The 15397-nt window shown below is 38.6% G+C and overlaps 1 protein-coding gene across 1 annotated transcript in view; it reads right to left on the bottom strand.

Moving 5' to 3' along the window:
* Positions 1-15397, bottom strand: part of cbln2b (cerebellin 2b precursor) — a 449384-nt gene that overhangs the window by 361909 nt on the left and 72078 nt on the right. The gene's annotated exons all lie outside the window — the stretch shown is intronic.

Here is a 15397-nt window from a genome sequence, read left to right as displayed (position 1 = left end):
TAGAGAACAAGGATGATTTCAAACCGCATTTTTGAGACTTTGGTTCACTGCATTTTTAAGGAGAAAATACTCAGCAATGGTGTTGACACACACATGGTTGACACACATGGTTTGTCTTAAAGCATATTAAAAACACCACATAGACATAAACAACATTAAAAACTTGATTTTCACCACAGGGGGTATTTAAGCACATCAAATCTCGTATAATTCTGAAATATAAAATGCTTTTCACCACTGTTCCAATGAAGATGTTTATCATCTAAATATGGTGAATAATCTAATTAGTATTTTATTTACTAAAATAACAGTGATAGTAAAATATTTAATAGTTTTGACTATTTTGATTATTTAGTTACACTAATCTTATTAGTCTTTTTTTTTTTTTTTTTTTTACATTTGTAGTTAAGTTACTCAAGTAAGTAGTAATAAATAGCGCATGGTGTACAGCAAATATTTGATTTATAATTATTTTCTAAAGAAGTTTATTATTGTTATTGTAATATATAGAATTAGGTTGATGTGGAATGTATAGTAATATAGACACAGTATCAAATGCTGCTCATTGAATCCAAACATAAACAGAACATTTTCAATTTGAAATTGTTGTACAAAAAACAAAGATCTGCCTTAAATTAAGTATTATCAAATTGCCAGTACAGGTCGTTTCAACTTAAATTATATCAAACTGACTTAAATTTTTTAAATTTGAAATTACGACTTTGGATGATACTACACAGCTCAATCGTGACACACACACACACAAGTTCTGGACTGTTCATATTTCACGCTTCATGGCAATATGAAGCACACAATTGGAAGATGCTTTCTTGTTTGTTTGGCAGGTGCCCATGCTGGGTTCTCATAATGCAAGAGATAAACATTAGTAATTTTTCCTAACATTGTGTCTGATTATTGATGGCTTATGGCAGAGGAAATTTGTGCTGGGTGGTCTAGCAATCGCTCTCATGGTCAGGAGCTACCATTTTCTCTCTCTCTCTCTTTCAGTCTCTCACACTTTCTCCCTCCTACAGCTTTCATTTAGCAACAGAGAGGGTCTCTGTGTGATTTTACTCCTTAAATTGGCATGTAATGAAATTTGTGCATGATGTATATTAATAACCATATACATATACATACATGCATACATACAGACGTTAACTGGAATATTTTGCACAAAGGAACACAATTTAGTTCTGTGCCATAACCATTATTTTTCCAGATGACTTCTTCACCTAATATCCATTGTGACTGTCAGGTTTTTTAATGTCACAAGGCTTCAAATGAATGGTCTATGAAAACGAGAATGCGAAAACAGCCCTCCATAAAAACAAAAGAGATTCTTGCTTGTTGTCATTTTGAAAGATGCTGTTTTTACTCTAGAAACTATTGTGGCATGGCTGATAGAAATTAATTAAGTGATAATGTGGCTGTGTTCATTCAACAGCATTCAGAGAATGAGTGCAAAATGTGTGTGAGAAGGAAAGAAAAATGGACGCCGGAGATTACTCAGCAGTTTAATTAAAATTCCTGATGGAGTTACACATTAGAAACGCTCCTGAGAAACAAGTCAAGTTTGACTAGCAACTGCGTCTCACTTGTCTAATTTGATAGCCAAGATTCATTTATATATTCACTTATATATCAATCGAAGTTAAGTTTTGTCCCAAAATGTTTTGTAAAAGGTGATATAGCATATTTACTTCATTTCATTCCTTCTGAGGTAGCCATTACCTCACAAACAGACTCCATTACAATGCTCTAACAAACCGTAGAGAAAACCAAACAAAAGCGGAAAAACTTTGACTTTGTGGAACAGATTCTTCAATTGGGTGAAAAGGCAACATTATGACTCTTATCTCTCTCACTGGACTGAGACAATATGATTTGTTCTATTACAAACTAAATTCAATCCCATGCTTCACAGCTGACAGGCCACAGGATAGAATGGTGATGTTGACACAAATCATCCGATCCTAGTCATGATTTGGGAAAACCTGTTCTTTCTTCTGAAACAGATCAATGCACTTGCCGTGCTAGACGTGTACATTATTGGGATCAATCTGTTGTTTTTCATTTGGATTAGTTGAATGTTTCTTGGCTAAAATACATAAATTATACTAATTTCAGTCTTTGATATTTGTGAATACATTATGATCAACATCAGCATGATTGCGAGTGCGTTATTGCTTTTATTCAACAGCTCAATAAACGTTAATCTTAAGTAACTTACATTTTAGACACAACAGTTTCATTATCTGTTTTTGCTCTGCCAATGAAAGTAGTTCCAAAAAAATCAATGCATGATCACAGTAATTGTGTTTCATTCCTGGATGAATCGGGTTTTTAAACGAATCAATTCAAACTCAATAAAAAAAAGTCTTGTCACTATCTAGGGCCATGCCGATGTAACCTACAGAAAGAGTCAATGAAAATGCCCACCATATTAGAAATCAAAATGTATTTAAAAATTGTGAGATGCAGGGCAGTGGAATGAAAAACACAATTGTCTGTGAATGTGTGAAACTTCTAAATCATTAGCAGCTATCCACTTTATTTTTCACTCAAGAGCAGGCGCCGCCATTTTTGAAATATAAGGTGTTAGATTTCTGGTAAGTCACTTCCGCTAATCGTAGTTGTATTGTGAACCCATAGTTTTGTGTCAACTGTGTAGTTTTGACTGGCTAGCTAACTTTTAATATGGACTGCAGGCAGATTGGCATCCTTTGCACAGTTAAGGCTGATTTATACTTCTGCGTTGGACCTACGCCGGAGCCTCTTATAGACTACGCGTTGGTTTTCATTTATACTTCTGCGTCGTTGTCCCCGTTGACGCGCAATTACACATGCAGAAGGAGCATGTAAAAGCCAGGGAGCGGTTCTAGCAGACCAATCACAGCGCTTGTGGTACGCGTAGAATTGACGCGTTGTTACATTTTTGGAGAGGTGCACGTCAGGGTACGCCGAAGGGTACGCGCGCTACACACAGCCTATACGACGTAGCTACGGCGTGAGTTCGACACAGAAGTATAAATTGGGCTTTAGGGTGTGCCATAATAGCTAATAATAGTAAAAAATACCTGCAAGATATTTGTTTTGACCGTAATCCACGCCCCAGAACTCAATGTAGATGTGGGGAACCCTATGATCTGCATGCTGCAAGAAGCTTGTCGGCTTTGGTTAAAAGCATTATAGTAATGTGTGAACACGCTGGCAATGCGAGTTGCTTGTTATTTTTATGTTTTAGTCAAATAGTTAACAGTGTATCTTTTGCATTAACCATTCAATCACCATTTTGAGTTCTTTGCACGCACATGCTTAATGTGTGACACGATGCAGTTCATTGTGCATGTTAAATGACGTTATTAAGGTTCTAAACGCAGTATCTATCTTGTGTGTATTTGAGCGACACATTTGTGAGAAACCCCCCAAATTTCCGTACGTTTGCTCTTTCCCCTTCGGCAGACCCACGGAAGATCATCCCTTTAATATTTGGCCACTTCTTTACGATTGAAATGTTACAGCCACTGTCATTTCTTGAACAATAACATGTGGACATCAAAACACACAAACTCATAAGGGTTTAAACTTTTATTTTGAAGTCGCGAGGACAGTTTGCATATTTAAAAATATATTGATGTATTCTCCTGTGTTGGCATAGGTTTATAGATGATTTACTTTACAAATCTGGTGAAATGCGCACATTGCGTTCCCATATGAGCGTCATGAGCAACCAAAACTCACAGCATATGCAGAGATGGCATTTGTTAAACGAGCTGCTGAGACGCGCATCGAAGACACGTCTACTCCGAGACCCATCACAAAATAATTGAAAATGTTCTCATAAGATGTCAGGCCACTTCTTCATTTCATCCCCCCACTGTGTTATACACCGGGTGTGATAAATATTAGCCATCACGGTGTTTAATAGTGTTTTGTGTGTGCTCCCAAAACATGGCTTCTTACCTATACCGGCTAGCGTAACGGAAGTCTAACACAATTAGAAGGAAGTATGTCATCGTATTTACTTCCGCTTTGCAAAATAATGTGGATAGAGTGCAGCAGTGCCTGCACATTTTTCAGCAGTGTTGGTATCCCATAGGGATATAACAAATGTGTTTGTAAAAGCGTTATAAGCCATGAACCAAACCAGCCAGCTCCGAGGTGAATCATAACATTACAAACTTTGATTTGAAGCCAAAAAAAATTGAAAATCAGACAAAAATACAAAGATACAAGACTGTGCACTTAACAGATTTAGTGAGGGAAAGAACTACAATTTCATGAAGCATTGCAAACAGCAGAATCGAATTAAAAATGATACAGTTTTGCCTCTTTCTAACAGGATGTGGCTGCACGATGGCAGAGATAATCAGAGCAAACAGTCCTTTAATAAATAACATCAACAATCTAGGACAAAGAACTAAGGAAAACTCTGGGCTTAAATAGCCAGGTGATGATTAACGTAACTGAGGAACATGTGTGAATTCAATGAATTACCATGAAAAAAACTAGCAAAGGGAACATGGGCAAAACAGGGACAGAACACAGAGAAAACTAAACCAAACAGAACTACACGTGACATTACACCCCCCTTCTGGAAGGTGTGTCCTCGCTCCATAACAGTCCAACTGAGGAGAAAGGGCTTTGGAGAAGGATGCAGGGCAGGCAGAGGATAGGGAGCCAAGGATGATGACAGAGTAAACAACCAGGATTGAAATCCAGAGTCAAGCCAGGACGATACCCCACGGTGAAGTCGAGGGAGGAAGGAGCCATGGTGGAGATTTCCTTGATGACAGATGGAGAAGGAGCCAGTGGAGAGGGAGCCCAAAGTGTGGACGAAGAGCAGGTGGACCAGTACTACACCGCAGGCCTTGGAGGCCGCAACGGAGCCGTAGCGACGACCCTCCGAGGTGGACCCAAGGTACTGGAGGGCTGAGGTGGAGCTGGAGGGAGGGCAGAGATAGACAGAGCCATAGGAGTGGAGAGATGGAGAGCAGCTGATGGCTCGCAAGTCCATGGCGTAGATGAGGCGACATCCGACTGATGTGGCGCAGGAGGGTCGAAGGAGCCAAGTGGAGCAGTAAGGCCGATGGTCCCAGGTGGAGCCGAGGGAGGGATCAGCTAAGGCGGAGGAATCAGTGCAATGGCCCGAGGAATCAGGGCAACGGACCGAGGTGAAGTGACGAGAACATCGGCTAGAGGAGGAGTCGGGAATCCCCTTGACAGGGCGGAGCTGGAGACTGGAGGACCCAAAGCAGATCCACAGAGGGAGAAGCCGAGGGACTGAAGGGAACCAGCGGAGGCAGGGCTGAGGAACTGGCTGATTTTGAGTGAGGAGGCGGGAGAGGAAGGTTGGGAAGGAATTCTGGGAATAGAGGAGACTCTGAGCTGGGCTGGACCAGCGGGGGCACAGGAGACTTCATGCTGGGTGGGACCAACGTGGATGGGAGAAAGGGAAATTTCCTCATCCAAATTCTCAAAATATCCAGTTGAAAAAAGCTTACCCTCAGCGGTGGGAATGTGTGCGGGGTCTTCCTCCATTCCTTCGTACTCTACGAGGACTCCAGCAATTGCGGATGATGCTGCTGGCTCACACACCTGGTCAGACATCTTGTGAGGCCCAGGCTCTGAGGCAATGTATGACTGCATCCTTGTAGGCTCCGGCTCGTTCACTGCGGCAGGCGTGAATCCTCCATCTGCGGTGGGCTCTGGCGTCTTATCCATACATCGATTCGGGATGGTTGCTGGCTGTTCTCTGGGTGCGGAGCAGGTGATAGTGATGCCGGTGTGTTGAAGCACCCAGCCCAAATACTCCAACAGGGTCCTCTCTTCAGGATGGAGGAAAAGACATACCGCTGGTAAGCCCATTTTTACTTGCTCGTTTAGACCATGGAAAAAAACTAGCAAAGGGAACACAGGCAAAACAGGAACAGAACTCAGAGAAAACGAAGCCAAAACAGAACTATACGTGACTTTCTCTGATTGGTGGAATTTTCTGTAAAGCAACATGGGTAATATAGTTCTGGACCAAGAATTCCACTGTTAAACACGATTATTTAAAAAAATAAGTTAAAATACTGTGGAATGACAGCTTTAACATAAGCAAATACCATTGATTAACAACCTTGTAGCTCACATTTGGGCTGTCTTTAAAGGTTGGGTATTTTGACACAATTGTGCATATATTTTTGATCATTCAAGAGCAACAAGCCGTGAAAAAGAACTGAATGGGAGCACATGCTGTCTGAGAGAGACGGCTTTCTTTGCACGTGCTTCAGGTGTGTGTGCAGGCACCGCATTGAGATCTTTTAGCATTAAAACATTTAAACATTAAACGTTTAATGCGTTTAACATTAAACGTGACCGATTATGCCCTTTTTATAAGATGTAATATAAGTCTTAGATGTCCCCAGAATGTGTCTGAAGTTTCAGCTCAAAATACCCCACAGATAATTTATTATAGCCTACCATGTTGTAATGCCAATTTTTGAGTGGAAGCAAAAAACATGCTGTTTTCGTGCATGTATCTTTAAATGCAAATGAACTGCTGCTCCCCACCCCCTATCCAGAATAGTCTTTATTCGTCTAATAAAGACGAATAATATTCTTCTAATTATTCTAATATTCTTCTGCCTTTGCAGCTTGTACCTCAGATACTCTGCCAAAAACGAACAAAATCGTTTTGATTATCATTATCTTTTAAGATGAACTTTTTAACATTATGAACGGCCAGCTTTTGATCTGCTAGGCGGATATATTTAAATACCGCGATATAAACTATAGAAAAATCTCTAACGATAGACATTTTAAATCTTCGCCACGATACTGCCCAGCCCCAGTAAACGGTAAAACTATTTGCACTACAAACCTGTGCCGTGCGTTTATAATTACAACAACACTAAAATAATATGACCAAAAAAAAAAAAAAACACTTTTGCAATATCAAGCAGCCTTACAAGATGTTTTGTACAGCTAAAAATTACTGGAAGCAGATGACACACATTTAAAAAAATATGGGTACAGATGCGTTTTTTAAACCATGCCACACCGCAAAAGATGTAAGACGTGAGCGCAACTGTCAAACACATCCATTTAGCGCATGTTACATATAAAAAATAGCAGAAAAGCAGCTCAGTGGAATGCAATAATGTGTTCTTTGAGAATGGCCACTTTAAATAGAATTGTTTTAATTTAAATAATTTATCTTCGTAATAACTGTTTGTTGATCACCAAGAGCAAAACCTATAACTCCCCTCCAACTGGTGTCATTCTAGTACGTAACACCTATTTTTCACATCTAATCAATGATGGATAAAATTAAGTCTTCTCCTACTTTTACCCTTATTGAATATGTCAGATTAGCTCAGTAAAATCAAAAGTCAGTCCTACAAAGTCAGGATTCAGACCGCATCAGTCAGGATTCAGACCGCATCATAGCACAGAAACTGCGCTAGTTAAAATTACAAATGATTTACTTTTAGCTTCTGACCAAGGTTGTATCTCAATACTAGTTCTACTCGATCTTAGTGCTGCGTTTGACACTATCGATCATAAAATACTCTTGGATCGACTACAAAACTACACTGGTGTTCAGGGACAGGCATTAAGCTGGTTCAGATCGTATTTATCAGACCGTTACCATTTTGTTTGTTTAAATGGGGAAAAATCGAAGATAACGTCAGTAGACTATGGAGTGCCGCAAGGATCGGTGTTAGGCCCTCTGCTATTCTCAATATATATGCTGCCACTTGGTAATATTATAAGAAAACATGGAATTAATTTCCACTGTTATGCTGATGACACTCAATTATATATTTCATCACGGCCAGATGAAAACACTAACTCATCAAAATTGACAGAGTGTCTTAAAGATATAAAATGCTGGATGACGCATAATTTCCTGCTACTAAATCCAGATAAAACCGAGGTATTACTTGTTGGTCCAAAAAACTATCCACAAAACCACTTACAATACAACTTTAATATAGAAGGATGTCCTGTTACTTTATCCTCTACGGTAAAAGACCTGGGAGTTATACTAGACCACAACTTGTCTTTCGAAAATCATATTTCATATGTTACAAGAACGGCCTTTTTCCATCTTAGAAACATTGCTAAATTACGTAACATGCTATCTGTTTCCGATGCAGAAAAGTTAGTTCATGCATTCATGACCTCGAGACTAGATTACTGTAATGCTTTATTAGCCGGTTGTCCTGCATCTTCAATAAACAAGCTACAGTTAGTGCAAAATGCAGCCGCTAGAGTTCTTACTAGGTCAAGAAAATATGATCATATAACACCGATTCTATCATCTCTGCACTGGTTACCTATCAAGTTCCGTATCAATTACAAAGTACTATTACTGACCTATAAAGCCCTAAATGGTTTAGCTCCTGTGTATTTAATGGACCTTCTATCGCCCTACAATCCATCGCGTTCTTTAAGATCACTAAATTCGAGGCTTCTAGTCATTCCTAGGATATCTAAGTCCACTAAAGGAGGGAGGGCGTTCTCACATTTAGCTCCTAAACTCTGGAATAGCCTTCCTGATATTGTTCGAGGCTCAGACTCGCTGTCCCAGTTTAAAACTAGATTAAAGACGCATCTTTTTAGCCAAGCATTTACATAATGCTTACCTTTTATTATACTGCTGAATCAGATCAAATGCATTTAATACTATAAAACTTGAAGAGACTGTAGGTTATCTGTATAGGTTGCATAGTATTTGCAGTTATTACGTTCCTGTGTATATTGCGTGAATGACGGGTGATTGGGCAGATATTGTGTTGCGGTAGGTGGTATGCCATACGGAACCGTTGTCCACTGAAACTGCCTATTCACGCACCAGTGGGGCTCGACAGCCTTAGTCAACGGGTTGGCGCGTATGGTTGGGTTGCGGAGAGATTGTGAGATTGTGGTTAGGTCTCAGCAGCAGGAGGGATGTAGAGGTCAGTAAGCTGGGCTGAGTTGAGTGGGGGACGGAGGGGGGTGATTTTGGGACGCAAGAGTCACTGTCTTCATGTTTTGTCTTTTACGCCTGTGTTATGGAAATCATCATTATGAACAGCAGCTACGCTAATTATTTTCCCTTTGCTTTTCTGCTGTTATCTCGGGACGCGAGTCCCGAGAAAATGGCGTTCGTCAGCTCCAGTTTGTATCCAGCCTCTCACGGAGACTTCAGATGCTCCAATCACAAAGCCTATGAAGTGACGACTCAACACGGGCGATATGGACTCTCTATGGTGGACGGCACTGATCCTCAACAACTCGTCTTAAGACCGGCGTGCATACTTGGACTTCCAAAAAATACTCTAAATGTTCCGATCCAATCTGACTTGTAATGCTGCCCGAATCATGCACTGTTCTTCCGTTGGCCAGAGGAGAACTGGCCCCCCGACTGAGTCTGGTTTCTCCCAAGGTTTTTTTCTCCATTCTGTCACCTGATGGAGTTTTGGTTCCTTGCCACTGTTGCCTTGGATTTTGGCTTGCTTAGTTGGGGACATTTAACATTTAATATTCAATAATATTATTGATCTGCCTTACTTAAGGTGGACGTTGACGCAATTTCTTTTAGAAACAAACTTTGTTATATTGTTATATTGTTTTTGTTATATTGTTTTCATGTTATCACTGTGAAGCGCTTTGATACAATCTGTATTGTAAAAAGCGCTATATAAATAAAGGTGACTTGACTTGACTTGACTTAAAATGGTTTGTGAACACATTTCCAGCTGACTTTAAAGCACCTGCCTTTATTGTTCAACCTATAAAAGTGTCCTTTCTGCCGACGCGTGTGATTTTACTGGGATGTCACAAACCCATATCTGTGTGCTTTATCTGCTCTTTTGCTCTCACTGCATTGCATGAAATTAAACTGGCTCGCCATCTTCCACACAATCCAATTTCTAGAAAGTAAGTAGACCATGTAAGTAATTATAATGATATTTCTGGTCTACAAAGGGTGGTATATCATGATCTTTTTCATTTGTACATCTTGTTAAAATTTCCAATTTGACTCTTTTGCAGTTGTCAATGCAGTAATCCTTTGTAACATCATAACATATGAAAAGAGGGTGTTTAATGCATATTATTGTCATGTGTTGTATTTGAAAAACTCCTCTAATGAAAAATTTCTCTATGTACCCAAATCATGATGTGCTGTAAATATTATGACAAGCTTTGAAAATGTGAGGCAGACACAGAGAAGATTAGTAGTTGCAACAACCCGCCCTCTTGTCTCAAAGTTTGCGTTTGTTTGTTTTTTCTAGTGAACAACTTGGTGGCAAACTAAACTTCTTCCCACCCTGTCTGCACTTTTGCCTGACCTCTGCCGTTCACCGTGAGTAATTAAAATTAATTAACTTGTCTGGTATGTGCCTGAAACCAATTTACCCCAATGTAAACTTGCCTGTCAACAAACTGTTTTCATGTGAGTGTTTTTGGGCCGCTTGTTAAGATGCAGTGGCCTCTTCTGTGGGAGTGAGAGATGATGGATGTTTACCTGCACTGAGGTGGGCGAATCAGGATTTGAAGCCCAACTTAATTGCAACATTTCGATTAGCGAACCACACGACAACATGATCAAACACACTGTAATAATTAATGTGCTGGTTTAGGAAGGAGTCACTGAGGGCATCTGGAAATAAGTATATGGTAAGTTAAATAACAAATCTTTAGCTAATGTTTATTTACAGTTTATCATCTGTTGACTTAAATTCCAATAAGAAGCTAGATGCTAAAAATTTGGTAAAATACTGTAAATACATAAATATATTTTCTACCAATACAATTTTTGCCAGTTTTCTATATATTTTACGAAATATATTCTTAAAATAGGCCTCTCTCTATATATATATATATATATATATATATATTATATATATATATAAATTAATATATAAAAGCATTTTAAAATATGTATTTGCCCTCCATATATTTCAAACGAAAATACATTTACATGTCACATTTAAAGAAAAACTTTATTTGTAGTCTATAATACATGAAAATTTTAATAAAAATCAGCAATGAACATACTTAACAATGTTCCAATCAGTAAATAAATAAATACATAAATAATGCACCCTTGCCACAAAATTGTTTTCGTTTTGTTGTTTGATGAACATGAAAAAGAGTTGCCAGCTAGGTAGGCAGTTTCAAATTTGTGGCTGATCAGTGTATTTTAGAATGTAATTTCAAATGGTGGATACACAATATAGTTTTGGTATCTAGTAGGCACATTTGGTCTAAATGCAGGCTACTGTACGATTGGAAATATAATTTCTTGCCCCTGAAATACATTTTGAAATATATTTTGGTATATGAAGGTTGAAGCGAAATATATTTTCAATTTCAAAAATATATTTCATTGAGCTTCACTGTGTATCACAAATATGTTTTGGCCAGAATGTTTTTGCAGTATGTGACAAGATGACTTTGTAAAGCACTGTCCATGAATATGGTACAATTTTCTGTCATTTTTTTTTCTAAAGCGATAGAGACCATTTTTGGTTCCAAATATAGATATGTGGTTTTTGTTGTTGTTGTTATTATTATAAAATGCATTTTATCCATTTTTTGGCAAGCTTAACAATTCAATTCTGTTACCCAAGTTATAGTAAAAAAAAAATGTTTTTTTTTTCCATTAATTTATGTTATAAGATTTTCAATAACTACAAAACCACAGTTGGTCCCAAACGAACAAGTTCCTACTGAGTGACAGATTATTTAAGGCTAAAATTTCAACATCTTCTTTTTTATTGTCATATGTTTTGTCATCCTTCAAATTTCATATGTTTTTAACTAAATTACTTGGACAATTTAACCACCTAGATATGTGCCAAGTCTGGTAAAAGGGTTGCAAAAAATGTCAAATCTCATATAAAACACAAAATATTTGTGTTATACCCTATTTGTGGAAAGTTCCATATACAAATCTGAGTTGTTATTATCTTAAATTGCTTAGTGCACGAGCGGATGACCTGTAATTCCTATAATGGCAAGCTTTAGTCTATTTGGGTTTGAGGTGAAAAGGTCGTGACTGTGGGCTGTGGCATTTTAACCTCCGCTGAAAGGCCTCAGTGTATCATGGAGGGCAGGGAAGTTCCCCTGAAACATGAGATCTCCACATCTCCCTGCTCTCCTCGTGAGGAAAAAAAAGCATCTGATGTGAGTAAAAATTCACTTAATGTAATATATTGGTTCTGTCTTCTACAGTGTTCCTTTATGGAACCCGTTTAGCATTTGTTTTATGGGCCTCACGTTGAGCTAAAATAATGTAATTTAATCACTGTTAATATCCCTGGAAATTCGAGCCTCAGCTTTATTTCAGTGTGGACTGATTTTTAATACTTGTATAGCCACTTAAAAAGCTCATTTTCATTTTGTGCCCCTAAATTGGTTTTAAAGCTGAAGGTGAACTTGACTCGATATCGCTCAGATTACTAACTTCCCCAGTCGTACTCTTACAATAAGAAGGTTCTAATGCTATCCATCTTGTCTGAAACTGGCTGAACAGTGACAAATACAGTCTGCAACTGGCTAAACTCAAACAAAGAAAAGCGCTGACGTTAGATACAGATCCCCAAGTACATTTCATTACACCTCTTTGTCCGTTTTTATTCTCTGAGCATCATTCCATCATGAAACCCAAACTTCCTTCTTCCTACAGGGGTCAATAGTTCCAACACAGCCGGCCCGAGCGAGAGAAAAGCGAGGGAAATCACCTGACCGGCCGAGGGACGTTTCACTGCGCCCCAGCGAGCTGCGTGCAGGCACACAGAGGTGAATAATGCCTGATGGACTTACGGGGCAGCTTGACATCCTCCTTCATGGTACCCTGAGTGGCCCCAGGGACCCCTGTCACTTATGATGGAATCACTGCTGAGGTAGTTGTTTAGCTCAATGCTTCCCTTTTGTTTTAATGCTCCCAGTGGGGGCCAAACTTGGCAAACGGTTGTTTGGTGATGGATGGAGGTTGTGTACCACAAGGCTGGTTGATATGGTCCTGTTGGATAAGTGGTGACCGGTTTGGGCAATTAGGCTTTATGCTGCATGTCCGGACAAATACACTGTTTAAAAAATATATTTTTTTAAAGTATTGGCGTACGTTTTGCAAGAAAATACAACACAATGTCATGGCAATTCTTAACTATTTTACGTTTTTGTGAACTGGTGGCTAATTTGTGTGAATTAGGATTATCTCATTTGTACATTTTTGTACACTCTGCTTACGCCCCAATGGTTGCTATGTTTAGGGGTGGACCTTTACGCTAACTTTTGTTTGTATTAATACATACACTCTTATAATATAGAATATAAGGTCATATATATAGCTTAAAGGGTTCTGTCAGGTGCTTCATATAGAACCTTTTGGGGTTCCCATCATGGGATCATTTTGGATTTAGTTCTCTAAATCTTTATTTATTTTGATTACATTTGATAAATTAAACAGCTCGTAAACATGCGTTATCAATAGAAAATACTGAAATAACCTGTTAAACATAAAAGTATTAAAGGGTTAGTTCACCCAAAAATGAAAATTCTGTCAGTAATTACTCACCCTCATGTTGTTCCAACCCCGTAAGACTTTCGTTCAGCTTCGGAACACAAATGAAGATATTTTTAATGAAATCTGAGAGCTGTCTCACTCCTCCATAGGCTGCTAGGTCATTTCATCTGCCGGCCCAGAAAAGTTAGTAAAGACTTTGTTAAAATAGTCCGAGTGACTACAGTGACTCAACCTTAAGTTTATCAAGCGACGAGAATACTTTTTGAGTGCAAAAAACAAACAAAACAACGACTTTATTCAACTATTAATTTACTTCTGTGTGGGCCTCTGACGTGAGTTCACGAGAGCACCACGAAGCATTGGCGTGAGAACTGAGGAGATGATCCAGATGGGTCTCGATGTAGTGTAGATGGGTCTCTAATAGAACTTTTTGGGGGTTCTATATAGAAACCCATTGAGTTTTCCCATGAGATCAGGTTCAAAATTTCACTTTTAATTCAATGTTTTACTTGCCTTTTCTTTGTAATTGTTTGTGAAATCTACTAGCAATTTCTGAGTGAAAACTGTTTCTACTACAGACTTGTTTCAGTGTAGTCGATAATCTCGGCGCCCTGCCAAAACATGTTCAAAAACCCACATTAGAGCCAGGTGAAGGGGTCTTAACATTAGCAGACAGTTGCCTGGCAACTTAATCATTAGACTGTCTTCAAAGCTTTCATCAGGAGTCTGGAATTATGTATTGTTAAACACAGTCGTCAAGCGATACAGGATGCTTTTTGATTTGTGAGTCCTCAGAAGCCTCTATATCCTTTTTATGGACGCAATAATAGCAGATGATCGCACTTGCCTTCAGGCTGGCAAATATTTGATTGCTTTTTGGCAATGTTTTCTGGCTAATGAACACAGCAAATAAGATTGTCTCAGGATTAAGGTTTTGGTCCACATCTAAACTTGATAACGGCTTTAATCTTCTTGTGTTCCAAGAACACTGTGCATTATCCAAATGTAAATGTTATTGCCACTCATTTTGAACTTCTCACAGACACAGTATGTCATTCATGGAATTTAATACTCTGCTTTCATGTAGGCAAAAGCATATAATATTTGCGGAGTCCTTCGTTCTTTTTTTCCCTCCTTTCCTGGCTACATAGCAACTCTCTACTACAAGTAGGGCATTATATCCAAGTCATTATACTTTCCGATACTAAAAAACAGGCTTTTTCCCAAAAAAGCATTGCACCCTAGAGAGTACAATTAAATCTTTTAATCTGAATAGCAGTAAATAACTCTTCATTTCCTTTTTCACTGTGCTGAAATTTATTGGAATATTTTAATGTGGTATATAAATAAAACATCCATTGTAGACTAATGCAAGTGAAAAATTATGCATTCATAGTGTTCAAATGGAGTCCACAGCTTAAACGATAAGGAGAGGAACGGAATTGTTGGAATCAGTTTTTTTTTAACTGATTGACAGCCAATCAGTATCCACCTTACTTAACTGCAATTAATATTCCTAATAGCCTATTTCCACCATTTTTTTTATTACCGAGAACAATGTAAGTTGCTAAAGGCCCTGCATCCAATATCACATACTTCTACTATAGGCAAAAACAGTATGTGACAAAAGAAGTATGAAGTAGGCTACCCCTACTCATAAAAGAGTTGCAAAAAAGTACCAGGATGACCTACTTCCGGCCAGATTCTGAAGTGTGCATATGATGGACACTTTACTGTCCCATGAGGCCACGGGAGAGGATTTTAATGGCAGTGAAGCGAAACAACTGACGCTGATAGGTCACGTGAAGATGAGAGCAAGTCAAATGTATGGTCCAATTTACATACGGTCAACATACTTTTTCAGCGGTCGTGAAATAATTACTT

This window comes from Rhinichthys klamathensis, unplaced genomic scaffold, assembly GCF_029890125.1.
Source record: "Rhinichthys klamathensis goyatoka isolate OS25496 unplaced genomic scaffold, OSU_Roscu_1.1 h1tg000110l_1, whole genome shotgun sequence".
NCBI lineage: Eukaryota > Metazoa > Chordata > Actinopteri > Cypriniformes > Leuciscidae > Rhinichthys > Rhinichthys klamathensis.
This window is presented reverse-complemented; position numbering and strand designations above follow the sequence as displayed.